We start from the raw sequence: 19,238 nt of genomic DNA, 5'->3' as shown, positions 1-19,238 counted from the left end.
TGCAACAGCCTCAGTACTCAACACTGACAACTGCCAAACTCCAGACACACGCGACTTTCCAACTCATTCAATTCATCCTGGACCACAATGTCTTCACCATTGGCCACCAAGTCTCCATCCAGACACGCAGAACAATCATGGGGACCAAGGTTTCACCTCAATAGGCCAACATCTTCATGCGCAAGTTCGAGCAAGACCTCTTCACTGCACAATACCTTCAACTGACGTTATACACCAGATACATTGATGACATTTTCTTCATTTGGGCTCACAGCAAAGAATCACTGAAAAGACTACACAATAACATCAAGAAGTTCCATCCCACTATCACAGTCGCCATGGACCGCTCTCCATTGCATTCTTGGACACACGCATCTCCACCAACGAAGGACTGTTCAGCACTTCACTCAACGGATAACCCAAGGTACTCCACTCTCCAGCTTTCTCCAAAAACACATTGAAGAAGGTATTCACTACACAGACAAACCCTCCATATACATATGATCGGCCCAGATGAGGAGGAATGGAACAGAAAACTTCAGATACTTAAATACACCCTCATCAGGGTGGGATATGACACTCGACTCATCAATCGACATTTCCAATGCAACACAGTGAAAAACCGCATCAGCCTCCTCAGAAGACAAATACGGGACATGATGGCCAGAGTACACTGCATCGTCCAGCTCTTCTCTGGAGCACAGAAACCACGACATCTTCTTCAAAGCCTTCAAGATGTCATCAATGATGCTGGTCATCTCACCAAGGCCATCCCCACACACCTACTACTTCCCTTCAAACAACCGCCCAACCTCAAATAGACCATTGTTCACAGCAAACGACCCAGCCTTCAGGAGAACAGCGCCATGACACCACACAACCTTGCCATGGCAACCTCTGCAAAATGTGCTGGATCATCAACATGGATACCACCATCATACGTGAGACCACCGCCCACCAGGTACATGGTCTTTACTATGTGACTCGGCCAATAATGTCTGTGGAAAATAACACTTACCTGACAAAATGTAGCTCAGATTCTGCTCCTCTGAACCTGGGAATGAATGGGTTCAGTTCACTGGTCACCTGATTCATGAGAACTCAATCAGAAGCCACTCTCTCTTTTGAAAGTCTGGCCTCAGCAGAAGGTTCTCCCGTGCTGCTGAAAATGCTGGGCTCCACCTCCAGATGCTTCTGCCCCAAATCGCTGGCTGCTCCTGGGGGCTCCAGTTGGCGAGAGAGACTCGGCCTGAATCTGCACAACGCTGGGTTTGAAACACTCACTGTTCGCGAGGCTCCACCCTCCAGATGCCTCTCCCCTGATTCCCTGTCTGCTCCTGGGGGCTTGAGCTCCCAAATCTTTTTTACAAGCAGTTGATTTGATGGCAAATTGCATACCTCAATGAGTTAATCATTCTGAGGTAATCCACATTTGTTTCCAAAGTTTCTCTCAATGCCATCGAGTCTTTTTCAGAGAGAAGTTGATATTATGCGAAAGAGCATGTCTAGATGAGTTAAGCATGAGGAGAGGTTGGAGAAACTTGGTTTCTTCTCACCGGAATGATGGTGGTTGAGGGGCGATCTGATAGAAGTCTACAAGATTATGGGGGACATGGACACAATAGACAGTCAGAAGCTATTTTCCAGGGCAGAAGAGTACATTTCTGGGGGAATAAGGTCAAAGTGCAAGGGACAAGGTTTTAAAGAGATGTACCAGGCACGTGTTTTATACATAGAGGGTGGTGGATGCCTGGAACTCACCGCCGGGGAGGTAGTGGAAGCAGACACGACAATGACTTTCAAGGGGCGCCTGGACAATTGCATGAATAAGATGGGAATACAGGGATGTGGTCCCTGGAAGGGAAGGAGTTTTAGTTCAGGCAGGCAGCAGGGTTGGTGCAGGCTTAGAGGGCCGCACGGTAATTTTCATTGTTCTAAATCCTCCTTCTGAACTTGCATCTGAAGCCTTGCCTGCCTTTTTACTTACAATCTACTAATAAGTCCCGAATGCAGAACCAGGGGTCGGAGTCTTTGAAACGTTCCATGTGTCTCATCGGCTAGGAATAAGCCATGGGAACGTTGACTCTCACAGCAGAACGCCTGCAGTTCCTAGACGAACACTGCAAGGTTGGCATCCGCAGTTGAAGGCCTGGACCAGGAAATCATTGTCATGAGTGACAGGATTCAAGCAATGGCTGAGCCACAGCAGTCCACAGCCACGTCCAAGAGGACCAGAGCTGAGGGCCTCAACATGATCAAGTGATTGTGCAACCCATGGCTGAGTGGCTCAAGAGTTTACAGAGGACCCAGCAGGACAGCACTGAGACAGTGGGATATGGCAGCAGCCTTTGAGAATGTGGCCCACTCAGAGGGTCATGGCTGAGGAGCTGTAGAGCACGGCCATTGATAGAGGCCCCTGATTCAGAGGGCCATCGATAAGGGCTCATGCACAATGGCAAGAACATAGGTGGGCCTCCAGGACTGGCAGGTCAGGTGACACTGGAGCTTCTGGTCTTCATTACAGAAACACTGCCATCCAATGGAGTGACTCAGTGACGGAGGATGAAGGGCTGGAAGTGGTGCAGGAGATGATGCACACAACCTTCGGCCTCAGGTGGTGAGGAAACCCTCCAGCATATTGACTGTACCTTCGGGCAAGTGATCCAGATGGTGAGAAATTTGGAAAGTCCATCCACGAAGGTATTTTGGAACAATATGTGGATCATCCAATCAAAGGTGGGGCTCTATTGGACCTGGTACGAGGGACTGAGCCTGGCCAGGTCATCGAATTTGCTGTGGGGGAACATGTGGCGAACAGTGACCACAATCCTGTCAGCTTCCAGAATCTTATGGCAATAGATGAGTCTTGTCCTAGGGTTAAGGTGCGAAATCGGGGGAAGGCTAACTACAAACAGATGAGGCAGGATTTGGAGGCTGCTCTTTGGAAGAGGGTGTTTGAGGGTAAATCGGCATTTGGCATGCGGGAATCGTTTAAGGTGCAGTTGATACGACTGCAGTACAGGCATGTGCCGATGAAAAGGAAGGAATGGAAAGGCAGGATTCAGGAACTGTCAGTGACTTGGGAAATTGCGATTCGAGTGAAAAAGAAGAAGGAAGCGTACATGAGGTTAGGCAACTAAAAACAGATGAAGCACTGAAAGAACACAAGCAAAGTAGAAAAGAGCTCAACAGGGAGCTGGAGGTCAAAACAGGGTCACCAAATGACCTTGCATACAGGATTAAGGCGAATGCCAAGGCATTTTATGCATACATTTGGAAAAGAGGATAGTTTAGAGAAAGTGTGAGCCCACTCAAGGACAAAGGAGGGAAATTATGCATAGAACCAAAGGGAGTGGGTGAGTATGTTGAATTGATATTCACGAAGGAGGTGGATACGCCAATTGATGGTGCCTCGGAGGGGTATGCCAACTCTTTAAAACAAGTCATCATTTGGAGGGACAAAGTCTCAGGTGAATTAAAAAGCATGAAGGTAGAGAAATCCCCAGGGCCAGATGACACCTATCCCAGATTCTGAGGGAGACATGAGATTAAATTTCCGGGCCTCTGATAGAAATCTTTACTTCCTCAGTGGCCACTGGTGAGGTCCCAGAGGATTGGCGGATAGCCAATGTTGTCCCATTATTTAAAAAGAGTAGCTAGGTTAACCAGGGTAATTATAGGCCAGTGAGCTTGACGTCAGTGAGAGTGATATTGTTGGAGAAGATTGTTAGAGATAGGATCGATACACGTTTGGAACTGAATGGTCTTGTTGTGGATGAATGGCATGGTTCGTACGAGGGAGGTCATGTCTCACTAAGTTAATTGAGTTTTTGAGGTGGTGACAAAAATGATTGATGAGGGAAGGGCTGTGGATGTTGTCTCCTTGCTCTTCAGTAAAGCATTTGTCAACGTCCCTAATGGTAGGCTGGGGCAAAAAAAGTAAATCACACACGATCAGGGGTGAACTAGCGAGATGGATTCAGAACTGGCTTGGCCATAGAAGCCAGAGGGCAGCAGTGGAAGGGTGTTTTGCTGAACGGAGGTCTGTACTGGTGGTGTTCTGCACGATCAGAGCTGGGACCTCTGATTATAAAACATATAAATGGAAGAAAATATAGCTGGTCTGCTTCGCAAGTTTGTGGATGATACTAAGGTTGGTGGAGTTGCGGATAGTGATGAAGATTGTCAGAGAATACAGCAGGATATAAATAGGCCGCAAGATTGGCCGGAGAAATGGCAGATGGAATTTAATCCAGATAAATGCGAGGTGATGCATTTTGCGAGATCCAATTCAGACGGGAGCGATATAATAAATGGGCAGAACCATCAGGAGCAAAGACACACAGAGATCTCGGCATGCAGGTGCACAGATCCTTAAAAGTGGCAGCACAGGTGGAAAAGGAGTGGCGAAAGCATGTGGCATGCCTGCCTTCATTGGATGGACATCGAGTATAAAAGTTGAAAAATTATGTTCCAGTTATATAAAAGGCTGGTAAGGCCACATTTGAAATACTGTGTCCAATTCTGTTCACCAGAATATCAGAAGGACATGGAGGTTTTGGAGAGAGTGTAGAAAAGCTTTACCAGGATGCTGCCTGTCATGGAAGGTATTAGCTATGAGAAGGGATTGCATCAAGTGGGATTGTTCTCCCTGGAACAACAGTGGCTGAGGGGCGACCTAGAACCATAGAACCATGGAAAATTACAGCTCAGAAATAGGCCTTTTGGCACTTCTTGTCTGTGCCGAACCATTTTTTGCCTAGTCCCACTGACCTGCACTTGGACCATATCCCTCCACACCCCTCTCATCCATGAACCCGTCCAAGTTTTTCTTAAATGTTAAAAGTGACCCCGCATTTACCACTTTATCCGGCAGCTCATTCCACACTCCCACCACTCTCTGTGTGAAGAAGCCCCCCATAATATTCCCTTTAAACTTTTCTCCTTTCACCCTTAACCCATGCCCTCTGGTCTTTTTCTCCCCTAGCCTCAGCGGAAAAAGCCTGCTTGCATTCACTCTATCTATACCCATCAAAATCTTATACACCTCTTTCAAATCTCCCCTCAATCTTCTACGCTCCAGGGAATAAAGTCCCAACCTATTCAATCTCTCTCTGTAACTCAGCTTCTCAAGTCCCGGCAACATCCTTGTGAATCTTCTCTGCACTCTTTCAACTTTATTTACATCCTTCCTGTAACTAGGTGACCAAAACTTTACACAATACTCCAAATTTCGCCTCACCAATGCCTCATATAACCTTACCATAACACTCCAACTTTTATACTCAATACCCCAATTTATAAAGGCCAATGTACCAAAGGCACTCTTTACGACCCTATCCAAATGTGACGTCACTTTTAGGGAATTCTGTACCTGTATTCCCAGATCCCTCTGTTCAGCTGCACTCTTCAGAGTCCTACCATTTACCCTGCACGTTCTACTTTGGTTTGTCCTTCCAAAGTGCAATATCTCACACTTGTCTGCGTTAAATTCCATTTGCCATTTTTCAGCCCATTTTTCTAGTTGGTCCAAATCCCTCTGCAAGCTTTGAAAACCTTCCTTACTGTCCACTACACCTCCAATCTTTGTATCATCAGCAAACTTGCTGATCCAATTTACCACATTATCATCCAGATCATTGATATAGATGACAAACAACAATGGACCCAACACCGATCCCTGCGGCACACCACTAGTCACAGGCCTCCACTCAGAGAAGCAATCCTCCACAACCACTCTCTGGCTTCTTCCATTGAGCCAGTGTCTAATCCAATTTACTACCTCCCCATGTATACCTAGTGACTGAACCTTCCTAACTAACCTCCCATGAGGGACCTTGTCAAAGGCCTTGCTGAAATCCAGGTGGACAACATCCACCACCTTCCCTTCATCCACATTCCTGGTAACCTCCTCGAAAAACTCTAATAGATTGGTCAAACATGACCTACCACGCACAAAGCCATGTTGACTCTCCCTAATAAGTCCCTGTCTATCCAAATATTTGTAGATCCTATCCCTTATCACACCTTCCAATAACTTGCCCACCACCGACGTCAAACTTACTGGCCTATAATTTCCCGGATTTCTTTTGGAACCTTTTTTAAACAACGGAACAACATGAGCCACCCTCCAATCATCCGGCACTGCCCCCCCGCGCCCCCCCCCCCCCCCCCCCCGTGAATACTGACATTTTAAATATGTCTGCCAGGGCCCCTGCAAGTTCAACACTAGCTTCCCTCAAGGTCCGTGGGAATACCCTGTCCGGTCCTGGGGATTTATCCACTCTGATTTGCCCCATGACAGCGAGCACCTCCTCCCCTTTAATCTGTAAAGGTTCCATGACCTCCCTACCTGTTTGCCCTATTTCCGTAGACTCCATGTCCGTTTCCTCAGTAAATACGGATGCAAAAAAACCATTGAGTATCTCCCCCATCTCTGTTGGTTCCATACACAGTCTACCACTCTGGTCTTCAAGAGGACCAATTTTATCCCTCACTATCCTTTTGCTCCTAACATACCTATAGTAGCTCTTTGGATTTTCCTTCACTCTGTCTGCCAAAGCAACTTCATGTCTTCTTTTAGCCCTCCTGATTTCCCTCTTAAGTAGCTTCTTGCACTTTTTATACTCCTCGAGCATCTGATCTGTTCCTTGCTGCCTGTACATTTCATACAACTCTCTCTTCCTCTTAACCAGTGTTACAAACTCCCTCGAGAACCAAGGTTCCTTATTCCTATTTACTTTGCCTTTAATCCTGACAGGAACATACAAACTCTGCACTCTCAAAATTTCTCCTTTGAAGGCCTCCCACTTTCCATTTACATCCTTACCAGAGAACAGCCTGTGCCAATCCACACTTCCCAGATCCCTTCTCATTTCATCAAATTTGGCCTTTTTCCAGTTCAGAACTTCAACCCGAGGACCAGATCTATCCTTATCCACGATCAGGTTGAAACTAATGGCATTATGATCACTGGATCCAAAGTGTTCCCTCACACTCACATCCATCACCTGCCCTAACTCATTTCCCAATAGGAGATCCAATATCGCATCCTCTCTAGTTGGCACCTCTATATACTGATGTAGAAAATTCTCCTGAACACATTTTACAAACTCTACCCCATCAAAACCTTTAACAGTATGCGAGGTATGCGACCTAATAGAAGTTTCGAAAATTATGAGGGTTGTAGATAGGGTGAATAGTTGGAAGCTTTTTCCTAGGGCAGAAATGATGATTACAAGGGTGCACAAGTTCAAGGTCAGGGGAGAAAGGTTCAGTGCAGATGTGCAGGGGAAGATTTTTACAGAGAGTGGTGGGGGCCTGGAATGCACTGCCAAGCGAGGTCTTTGAGGCAGATAGTGAACCGAATGATTTGTAAAGTCGCGGGTGTCTGGAGATTGGCAGTTGTCGGTGTTAAGTACTGAGACTGTTGCAGCAATGCTGTCGTCATGGGGGATGCTGACGTCGTGTGCTGAGACGTCCATTGTGACGATGAGTGTTCCTAGTTCAACTGGTCCATGGGTGCTGAGTTTCTACAAGAAGTGCGTAGTGTCCTGACAAAAGCTGGGAGTTCATTGCACGATGGGATTCAGGATGCTCTCGACATAAACACAGATGTTCTCACACAGGCTTCTTCCGGGAATCATTTGCCAAGAGGGTGGTGGATGCCTGGAACTCGTTGCCGGGGGAGGTAGTGGTAGCCGATGCGATAGTGACTTTTAAAGGGCGCCTGGACAAATGGATGAACAAATGGGAAGACAGGGATGTGGTCCCCGGAAGGGAAGGAGTTTTATTTCAGGAAGGCAGTATGGTTGGTGTAAGCTTAGAGGGCCGAAGGGTCTGCTCCTGTGCTGTAATTTTCTTTGTTCTAAACGCTGTTTATGAGCTTGCACCTGAAGCCTTGCCTGCCTTTTTACTCAGAATCTGCTAATAAGTCCCGAATGCAGAACCAGGGGTCAGAGCTGTTGAAACGCTCCATGTGTTTCATGCTCCAGGAATAAGCCGTGGGAATGCTGACTCTCACAGCAGAACCCCGACAGTTCCTAGGCCAACACTGCAAGGATGGCATCCACAGTAGAAGGCCTGCACCAGGAAATCATTGTCATTAGTGGCAGTATCCAAGCAATGGCTGAGTCAAGCAGTCCAAGAGTGCCACAGCTGAGGGCCTCAACATGATGAAGTGATTGTGCAACCCATGGCTAAGTGGCTCAAGAGCTTACAGAGGACCCAGCGGGACAGCACTGAGACAGTGGGATATGGCAGTAGCTTCTGAGAATGTGGCCCACTCAGACGGTCATGGCTGCGGGGCTGCAGAACACGGCCCAGTCAGAGGGCACTTGTTGCTGCCACTGTTAGGGGCCCCTGATTCAGAGGGCCATCGATAAGGGTTCATGCACAATGGCAAGAACACAGGTGGGCCTCCAGGGCTGGCAGGGCCAGGTGACACTGGAGCTTGTGGAGTTCATTACAGAAACACTGCCATCCAATGGAGTGACTCAGGGGTCCACACGAACCCTGGCGGAGGAGGAAGGGCTGGAGGTGGTGCAGGAGATGCTGCACGCATCCTTCACCCTCAGGTGGTGAGGAAACCCTCCAGCACAAAGGTTGCATCCTGACAGGATTGCAGCTACGCAAGAGAATGAATGACCTTGCCCTCTCAATCAGGGCAAGCCACTCTTAATCTCTGTCCCCCACTCACACCCAGCCCTTCCCATTACATAGTGCCTCCCAGCAACATGCCAGACATCCTTACCAGCTGCCTGGCACATTGTCTACTTACATTCTCCCTAACTGTTCTCTTGCAGGAGAAGCTGGCTCACAACAGCCAGGAGAGCACACAGGCGGGCGTAGGAATAATAACTGAGCTTGAGGAGAGAACTCACCTCGTGGTCGGGGAGGATGAAGACCACAAAACAAGTCCACCAGGACCATCGATGCACAAGGACATCTTCCAGGTCACAGATGTCCTGTCCGGCCGGGCAGGCCAGTACATACATTCGGACATGGGCCGTGGGGCAGGCCCAACAGGAAACCCAGATTGCAGGCTTTCATGACAGCTCCCTCATGTGCAGGGGGTTGTCAATGGAACACATCACCCTGCTGTCCACGTGAGGTCACAATCTGTGGTTGATGAAAAGGAAGAGGTTCCACTACGAATGTGCAAATTGTGCGTGGCTACAGGCTGATGATCATGCATGTGTGTGCACTACACACAGAGTGTGTACCCGACAATTACCTCCTCCAAATTCAGATGCCCCTGTTCGAGGAAGAGCCCAGGCTGCAAATATGGCTCATGGGGAACAATGGTTACCCACAGAGGACTTGGCTAATGACACCAGGGCAGAGGCCACAGACCAGATGGGTGGTGCATTGGGCTTCGGAAGATGCAATTCCAATTGCTGGATCACTCTGGGTGTGCCCTCCCAGTAAGAGTTTTAACAACACCAGGTTAAAGTCCAACAGGTTTATTTGGTAGCAAATGCCATTAGCTTTGGGAGAGCTGCTCCTTCATCAGATGCAGTGGAAATCTGCTCTCAAAGAGGGCACAGAGACACAAAATCAAGTTACAGAATACTGCTTAGAATGTGAATCTCTACAGCCAACCAGGTCTTAAAGATACAGACAATGTGAGTGGGGGGAGCATTCAGCACAGGTTAAAGAGATGTGTACTGTCTCCAGACAGGACAGCCAATGAGATTCTGCAAGTCCAGGAGGCAAGCTGTGGGGGTTACTGATAGTGTGACATAAACCCAACCTCCCGGTTTAGGCCGTCCTCATGTGTGCGGAACTTGGCTATCAGTTTCTGCTCAGCGACTCTGCGCTGTCATGTGTCGTGAAGGCCGACTTGGAGAACGCTTACCCAAGGCTGAATGCCCGTGACCGCTGAAGGGTTCCCCCACAGGAAGACAACAGTCTTGCCCGGTGATTGTCGAGCGGTGTTCATTCACCCATTGTCGTAGCGTCTGCATGGTTTCCCCAATGTCCCATGCCTCGGGACATCCTTTCCTACAGTGTATCAGGTAGACAACATTGGCCGAGTTGCAAGAGTAGGTACCGTGTACCCGGTAGATGGTGTTCTCACGTGAGATGATGGCATCTGTGTCGATGATCCGGCACGTCTTGCAGAGGTTGCTGTGGCAGGGTTGTGTGGTGTCGTGGTCACTGTTCTCCTGAAGGCTGGGTAGTTTGCTGCGGACAATGGTCTGTTTAAGGTTCTGTGGTTGTTTGAAGGCAAGAATCTGGGGTGTGGGGATGGCCTTGGCGAGATGTTCGTCTTCATCAATGACATGTTGAAGGCTCCAGAGGAGATGCCGTAGCTTCTCCGCTCCGGGGATGAACTGGACGACGAAGGGTACTCTGTCCACCGTGTCCCATGTTTGTCTTCTGAGGAGGTCGGTGCGGTTTTTCGCTGTGGCACGTCGGAACTGTCGATCGATGAGTCAAGGGCCATATCCTGTTCTTATGAGGGCATCTTTCAGCATCTGGAGGTGTCAGTTGCGATCCTCCTCATCCGAGCAGTTCCTGTGTATACGGAGGGCTTGTCCGTATCACTCACACTGGGAATATCACGATGGGCAATGAGCGGTTGTAGCTAAAGTGACTAGCCAAGGAATGAATGGTGGGTGTAATTATGCCTCTCTCGGGCTCACTCGCCCCGTACCATGTTTTGCTACAGCGCTCAAGTCAGGAGATGCTGTAACACCTAACCCCGCCACCCCACAACTCCCCCCCCCCCCCCCCCCGGCCCACCTTCTTTCTGTAAGGTGTAGAATTAGTTACAGATGAGATCAACTTGGCTGATTAAAATCACATAAGTTTGTTCCGGGGGTGGGGGGTTGGCGGGGAAGAGGCTCGGAGGGCGGGGTGGGGGGGGGGGGGGGGTGGGAGGCGGTGGTGGTGGTTGTGAAATCAGTCATTTCAATTTCAGGGGAGAGTCTCCTAGGCCCAACCACCTTCAGCTGCTTCAATGAACTTCTCTCCATCATAATGTTAGAAGTCAGGCTGTTTGCTGATATTCAGCACTATTCGTGACTCCTCAGATACTGAAGCAGACCATGTTCGAATGTAACAAGATCTGAACAATATCCAGGCTTGGGCTGACAAGTAACACATGCCAAACAAATGCCATGCAATGACCATCACCAAAGAGAGAGATTCTAACCACTGCCAGACCAGCTCCCTGTCACTGTTAGTGAGGCCTGGAGTTGAATGTCTGCAGTCAGCCACAAAACATGTCCAGGGGACAGAGGGCAGAGTCGGTGCACATCTTGTTCATGGTGCATTTTGCTTCTCAACCTTTCACGTTAATTTCAAGTTTAGACTGCAGCAGAGTCTGAGCGGGCGGCAGGAATCATGGTCCTAGTGTGACAGGAAAAGTGTTTTGCTGAGGCAGACAGGCTCTGTGCTGGTAGATTTCTCAGGCTGAGGAGTGCAACATAGCATCCTGTGCAATCCCATGCAGATTTCCCAAGATGATGCTTTGTAGAGCGCACAGCCCGTTCCATCAGACTGCGGCATGTTCTCGAAACTCTGACAACAAGGACCTGAAATGAACAATATTTTATTCACTTGCAAAGCAACTTCCTCATGGACTCTGCTTCTGCACGCCCAGGGAGAACTCCCGTGTTCCCCACACATGACCCATTTTGTCACCATGTCATCATGTGGCCACTCGGTCTCCATGTGCAAAAGCAACCACGATATTCTGATGAAACACTTTCCATTACTTCGTCAAGAATCTCCAGCATGTTTCTCAGACATGATTTTTCAGCAACACAACAGTGCTCCTTCTCACTTTGAATGCATGTTTTGTCCAAGCAACAAATATTTGTCTCCTGCATTATGGCTTCGAGAAATTTCCCCAGCAGTGACCTTAGCCTGAGCAGTTTGCAGTTACAGTGTTGAACAAACTTTCATTTAATAAACAATGCATCACTTTGAAAACCATCCAGTCACCCGAGTGCTTCATTGAAGATGATGCTCAGCACCTTCATCATTCACAACTCTTCCCCTCAGATGTCCTCATACATCCCATTCAGAGTGGCTAAATCTCCTATTTCATTGTGGTACAAAAAGGGTCAGATTGAAAGGGGTTAACTGAATCTGTTTGTTCAGTGACTGAAATTCATTTCAATCTCCTTGGAATCTAATTGTGTCACTGGAGGGCTTCCCTTCTCTATTAATAAGCGACTCATTTCTACGTGTTATTCCATAGTCTGAGCGGGAACATCCCTACATCACAAAGAGATCAGTGACGATAGAGAGAGAGAATGGATTGGAATCTGAAACTAATGGATTGGAATGTCACGACAATGGAGAGGAAATTATATTCTGCCCTTTACATTCTATCTACACTTGATCTCGAAACACAGGAACGGTTGAGGCTCATATTGCACGTAATTCAAGGATATTACTATCCCATCCTTGCTATTCTTGGTGTCTCTGGTAAGTGTCTCTAAGAAGATATAATTGTTTAAATGCATTATTCTGCGTGTGTCCTCCCCGTGTCAGCATGGGCTTCCTCCGGGTGCTATGGTTTCCTCCCACAGTCCGAAAGACGTGCTGGTTAGGTGCATTTACCATACTAATTTCTCCCTGAGTGTGACGGAACAGTTGCCTGAGTGTGCCAATTTTTACGATGGCTTCATTGCCGTATTAATGTAAGCCTATTTGTGACAGTAATAAATATACTTTAAAAAATTACAATCTCAATGTGTTATCAAAGTGTCATTTTAATCCCAGTCCAAGGTATTATTTTGCTGTTTATTTCTCTCTCTGACAGTTAACATTGTGACGATTGTGATCCTGTCTCAGGGAAAGTGTGGTCTGTCCAAAAGTGTCACTCGCTACTTGGTGGCAATGGCAGCAGCAGATCTACTGGTCGTTATCCTCGACCTGATATTGAGGCAGATTGCAATGGTTTATCCTGAACAGTTTCATTTCCTGGAGTTCATCCCAGTGTGCAATATCCATGCCGTCCTGCTTTATGCCGTGACAGACTGTTCTGTCTGGTTCACCGTCACATTCACCTTTGATCGATTTGTGGCCATTTGCTGCCAGAAGTTGAAAAGCAAGTATTGCACCGAGCAAATGGCAGGAGCGATTCTGGGAACAGTGACTGTGCTGAGCTGTTTAAAGAACATTTTCTGGTATTTTATGTTAAGAAATCGATATTTCATGATGAACAACCCCTGGTTTTGTTGGATAACAATTTCTGTTCTGGACTCACAGGTCTGGGTAACAGTTGAGTTCCTTCATAACATTATTACCCCTGTGATTCCATTCGTCCTGATTATGCTGCTCAATGTTTTCACCATCAGACATATTGTAGTGAGCAGCAGAGCTCGCAGGAGACTCCAGGCTCTCGTCAGTAAGGAGAGTTCCAGAGACCCAGAAATGCAAAGTCGAAGGAAATCAATCATTTTACTATTTGCTATCTCAGCAAATTTCATTGTCTTATGGTCAGTGTTCATGGTGTTTTCTATTTGGAACCGCATGTATTATTTGGGGTATAAATCCATTTATCTACATGATTTTGTATTGGAATTGGGCTTCATGCTGCAACTCCTGAGTTGCTGCACAAATACTTGTATTTATGCAGTGACACAGAATAAATTCAGAGAGCAGTTGAAAATAGTGCTGAAATATCCCTTTACTCCAATTGTTCAGCTCATTCAATGATGAGATGAACTGAACCACTCAGTGTTTCTCTATTGTCTCATTTTGCTTGGCATATGCTTGGGTGGATGGGAAAGTTTAATGTGGTGCATGGGGAATGTGGATTCTCCACATAGTTGGAGCAGTGAGAGTTGGGTCCTCAATTACATGATGATTGCAGAGTGTGGACAGTACGTAAGTAAATTACTGATTATGCTGGAATCTGAAACAAGATTAGAAAATGGTGAAAAACCTCAGCAGGTCCGACAGCATCTTTGGAGAGAGGATAGAACCAACACTTCAAGCCTGGATGACCCATCATTATCTCGATTCTCTCAGATTTTTAAACGCAGGTTTTATTATGCACTTTCAGAACTTGTGCTGCCACTTTGTATTTCATATTGCCTCAAATGTTAATCCAATCAGAATTAATCCCTTCACACTTCTCGACGTTAAATTATGTTTACCATTTTTGAGCCATTCCTCCATTCCTTTTGTAGTTTAACACTACCCTCCTCAGTTCACAATATTCCAAGCATTGTGCCATCAATGTTGCAACTGTGTCCTGTACATCCAAGTTTAATCCTTGAATAAATATCAAGAACTGTGTACTTTCTTTCGATACAAAACCACGAGGAACCATTGCTTCATTTGCTGTCACTTTGTTGATCTGCTGTTACTATGACTTTGATACCAGGAGGAGGGAAATACTGAGATGGCCCTGAAACAATGTCATTGGTTGGGGTGCCGGGGAGGGTGGTGGTGGGGTGTGGAATCTGACCAACCACATCAAATAATCTGTGCATGTGCTCAGTGTCAATTTAAACTGCTGACCAAGATATTCAAAATACTTTCAGTGCTAAGACCAGCACAAATTGGAGTTAAAGGAAATTGCAAATGCAATGTAGACATACATCCCTCCCGATGGAGAATTAAAACAGTTTTAGGAGGAGGGAGAGAGAACAGCCAAAGCGACACTTAAGACAGTGTGAGGAGGAGTCAGTGAGAGAAGGGAGAATCAGTCTAAGAATCAGTTGCACTCTGAGGAAAAGCAAAATTGTGAAAGCACAGAGAAACAGTCAAGTGTTTCATTGTGGAGTATTTTAACTTCTATCTCTCAAAACTCAAGAAACTTTATTAGCAGCTATAGGGTGAGGTTTCTAGTCTCCAAATAATAAATAGTCTGTAAAGTGTAGTAAACACAGTAAGAAGTTTAACAACACCAGGTTAAAGTCCAACAGGTTTATTTGGTAGCAAAAGCCACACAAGCTTTCGAGGCTCTGAGCCCCTTCTTCAGGTGAGTGGGAATTCTGTTCACAAACAGAACTTATAAAGACACAGAGTCAATTTACATGAATAATGGTTGGAATGCGAATACTTACAACTAATCCAGTCTCTTAAAAGTTTCTTAAAGACTGGATTAGTTGTAAGTATTCGCATTCCAACCATTATTCATGTAAATTGAGTCTGTGTCTTTATAAGTTCTGTTTGTGAACAGAATCCCCACTCACCTGAAGAAGGGGCTCAGAGCCTCGAAAGCTTGTGTGGCTTTTGCTACCAAATAAACCTGTTGGACTTTAACCTGGTGTTGTTAAACTTCTTACTGTGTTTACCCCAGTCCAACGCCGGCATCTCCACATCAAGTGTAGTAAAGACAGGGCAGGGCAGCCTTGCCATGTAGAATGCCCATCCTGTAACATGTGGGAAGCCTTCCGATGGCCTAGATGAACACGTGCAGGAAGTGTCACCAGATGCAGAAACATGAGCTCAGGGTATAGGAAATCAAGCAAAGTCTGCTGTCACTATAGCCCTACAGTGAGGCTGAGAACGATATTGATAGAACATTTAGAGTGTAATCACGCTGCAGAATGAGAGTAAAGGCAGAGAATAATGGGTGAATAACTGACAATCAAGGAGCATCATGCAGATAGCGCAGGAGCTTCCTGAGTCCAGTGGCACGCTATCTGATTTTCGCCAGTTCTGATGAGGGCGATTGATTATCAGAGAAATGCAGTCAGAGCCAAGTCCATGATCCTACAACTGGTTCAACTGCACAAGAGTGGAGGAAGGTAAGCGAAAGATCAATCATGGTCGGAATTCATTTGTAAGGGTAACAGGGAGGCATTCCTGTAGCTCTACACATTATACAAAAGGTCCGGCGATTCACTCAAAAGAAATTCTAAGTGCTGAATTCGCATGAAAACGGGAGTGACTCCCATCGATTTTTTTCGCGGGATTTTCAGAATGAATCTGCAGAGTGCCGCAGCGTGATTGACTCTCGAAATCAGTGAGTGTGGCCCATTCCTGCTGGAGAGGCCAGCAGCATTGCGCTGAGCAGGCCATGGTGCAAACGCCAATATGTCATAGCGGATATCGATGCAAAAACAGTGGCCCCACGCTTCCGGCCTCCCGATCACTGGTGAATCCCGTGACTCTGCATTGCTGCCACTCCAATCCCCCCAGCCCATGATTGCTGGCCTTCTGGAACTCTCTGGGCCAGCACTGATGTCTCCCCTCCCGGCCTGTCCCAATGTCCCCGATCGCCCCGATTTCCGTTGCGGAGCTGATTACTTCAAAAATCTTCACCTGGAAGATGCGCAGAGAGCGCGGTGCCCAGCCGGGAGCCGCCTAAATGGCTTCCGCTGATGTCTCCCGCAGTGGGTTGGGAGAACTGCCCAGGTATGTTTCGTTCTGGGTGCCAGGCTCAAAGATGTCACAGGTCATCATTGTGGGGAAGGGTGAACAGCCAGAAGTCATGGCCCACATCATTGACAAGAAAACAGGTAAAAAGCGTTATGATATTCTGATCGCAGAGATCTACATTTGATATTAAGGCAATAATTCACGGTCAGCATTCTCAGTCTTGCTCCCTGTGTCATGTGCTAGTGCATTCAGAAATGGGAAGATAAGCAAATGGCAGGGGAGATGGTGCAGGACGGAGGGCTTTAGATTTCAGAGCTACTTGTACCAGCTGCTGACAGGTGGAAAATGTGTAAGATGGATACGTTACATCTCAGCAAGACCAGCAACAATATCATTCAACATGTTTTGCTGGTGCTGTTGTGGAGAGGTTAAACTGGCTTGGCAGGGGGTGGGAACCAGAAAGGGAATTCAGATAGGAGGGAAACAAAGCTGGTAGTGTTCGGAGGAAAGGGCGGCACGGTAGCACAGTGGTTAGCACTGCTGCTTCACAGCACCAGGGACCTGGGTTCAATTCCCGGCTTGGGTCACTGTCTGTGTGGAGTTTGCACATTCTCCTCGTGTCTGCGTGGGTTTCCTCCGGGTGCTCCGGTTTCCTCCCACAGTCCAAAGATGTGCGGAGTAGGTTGATTGGCCATGCTAAAATTGCCCTTAGTGTCCTGGGATGCGTAGGTTAGAGGGATTAGTGGGTAAAATATGTAGGGATATGGGGGTAGGGTCTAGGTGGGATTGTGGTCGGTGCCGACTCGATGGGCCGAATGTCCTTTCTCTGTGCTGTAGGGTTTCTAAGACTTTCTAAGACTTTCTAAGAAAGGTAGCAAGTGAAGTTTGCAGGCAGCAGATAAAAAGTCCAGCGCCAAATTAGTTTGTAACACAGAAAAGTGTTAAAAACGTAACATTAAGGGCTCTTTATCTCAATGCACACAGCATTCACAACGAGGTGAATGGACTGACAGCACAAATAGAGAGAAACAGCTAATGACCTAATTACCGTTGTGGATTTCAGGCTGCAAGGTGACCAAGGCTGGGAGATGAATATTCCAGGATATTCAACAGCTAGGATAGAGTCATAGAGACATCGAGGTGTACAATATGGAAATAGGCCCTTCGGCCCAACCTGTCTACGCCGCCCTTTTTCTGAAATCCCGAAGCTCGCCCCAAGTGCCCACATTTGGCCCATATCCCTCGAGACCCATCTTACCCATGTAACTGTCTAATCGCTTTTGATAAGACAAAATTGCACCCGTCTCTACTCCTACATCTGGCAGCTTGTTCCAGACACAAACCACCCTCTTCGTGAATAACTTGTCCCTCTGGACCCTTATGTATCTCTCCCCTCTCACCTTAAACCTATGCCCTCTCGTTTTAGACTCCCCTACCTTTCGGAAAAGATATTGACTATCTCGCTGATCTATGCCGTTCATTATTATATAGACTCCTGTATGATCACCTCTCAGCCTTCTATGCTCCAGGGAATAAAACATAGGAAAAAGGAAAATAAGGAGGGATGGCACTGTTAACAAAACATGTGGTCAGCAACTTGGTGAGACAGGATGTTAGATTGGAAGATCATGATATTGGGATTCTCCCAGCCAGTCGCACTGCCCGAGTAGCACAGTGGGTTGGTTACCATCAGCGGCAGCCCTTTTCCAGGATTTGCGCTGTGCACCTGGGCCTCCGCACATCTCGGGCGTCACAGTGGCACAGTCGTTAGCATTGCTGCCTCATAGCACCAGGGACCCTGGTTCAATTCACAGCTTGGGTCACTGTCTGTGTGGAGTTTGCACGTCCATCCCGTATCTGCGTGGGTTTCCTCTGAATGTTCCGGTTTCCTCCCACAGTCCAAAGATGTGTGGTTAGGTGGATTGGCCCTGCTAAATTGCCCCACACTGTCAGTGGGACGAGCTCGGGTAAATGCATGCGATTGTGGGGATAAGACCTGGGTGGGATTGTGGTCGCTGAAGACTCGATTCGCCGATTGGCCTCCTTCTGCACTGCAGGGATTCTATGGTTCTAAGTGTTTCATCGCAAACAGATTCGTGCTTGAAATCAGCATGGTGGCAATTTCCAATCCAGCCATCGTCCGGCTGTCCATTCATTCATCCATTCATCCTTCCATTCATCCATCCTTCCATCCATCCATCTCTCTCTCTCTGTAACCCCCACCGTGTAGATGGACTTCACACTGATAGATATTGAGCTGGCCATCACGGTGCCAACTGCTGAGGATGTGGAGGGTCTCACACAGCCACTGAAAGTCCAGGCAGTGCCAGAACTTACAGACGAGCCGGCAATGCACTGCCAATGAGGCCCAGGAACTACCAGCACAGTCTCCCGGTGGGAAGGGGGGGGGGGGCGGTTGCGAGCCAGGGGAACGATGATGCAGAAATGGTGTGAGTACAGGACAAGGAGTTATTTTGAGGGCCATGTGCCAGCATTGCTCCACCTGCACAAGGAGACGGTACTGCACTTTATTCAGGTCCTCACAGGCCAGGCACCTCAGGGGAGGGGAAGGAGCCCACTCTCAGTGGAAGTGAAAGTTAAATTCTATGCCACTGGATCATTCCAGGTACCTAGTGGGGAAACCAATGGCATCTCGTAGGCATCTGTGCACAGGTGTGTGCACCACGTCACAGATGCCTTATACGCCCAGGCAAGCCAGTACACCAACTTTGAGGTTGGTGAGGTGCAGCAGGAGGCCGGGGCTGCTGGTTTCACCACGATCGCTAGCATGCTCAATGTGCAGGGGGTTGTGGATGGGACACACATCTCCGTGCTGTCTCCGCAAGGTGAGGGACAACCATATATAAGGAGGAAGGGCTTCCACTCGCCTAATGTCCAGGGCGGGGGGAAAGTCTCAGCAGCACGAGAGGAGAGGGGGG

The sequence above is a fragment of the Mustelus asterias genome, chromosome 11 (assembly GCF_964213995.1).
Source record: "Mustelus asterias chromosome 11, sMusAst1.hap1.1, whole genome shotgun sequence".
Classification (NCBI taxonomy): Eukaryota; Metazoa; Chordata; class Chondrichthyes; order Carcharhiniformes; family Triakidae; genus Mustelus; species Mustelus asterias.
The sequence above is the reverse complement of the archived record's forward strand: the minus strand, read 5'-3'. Positions refer to the sequence as shown.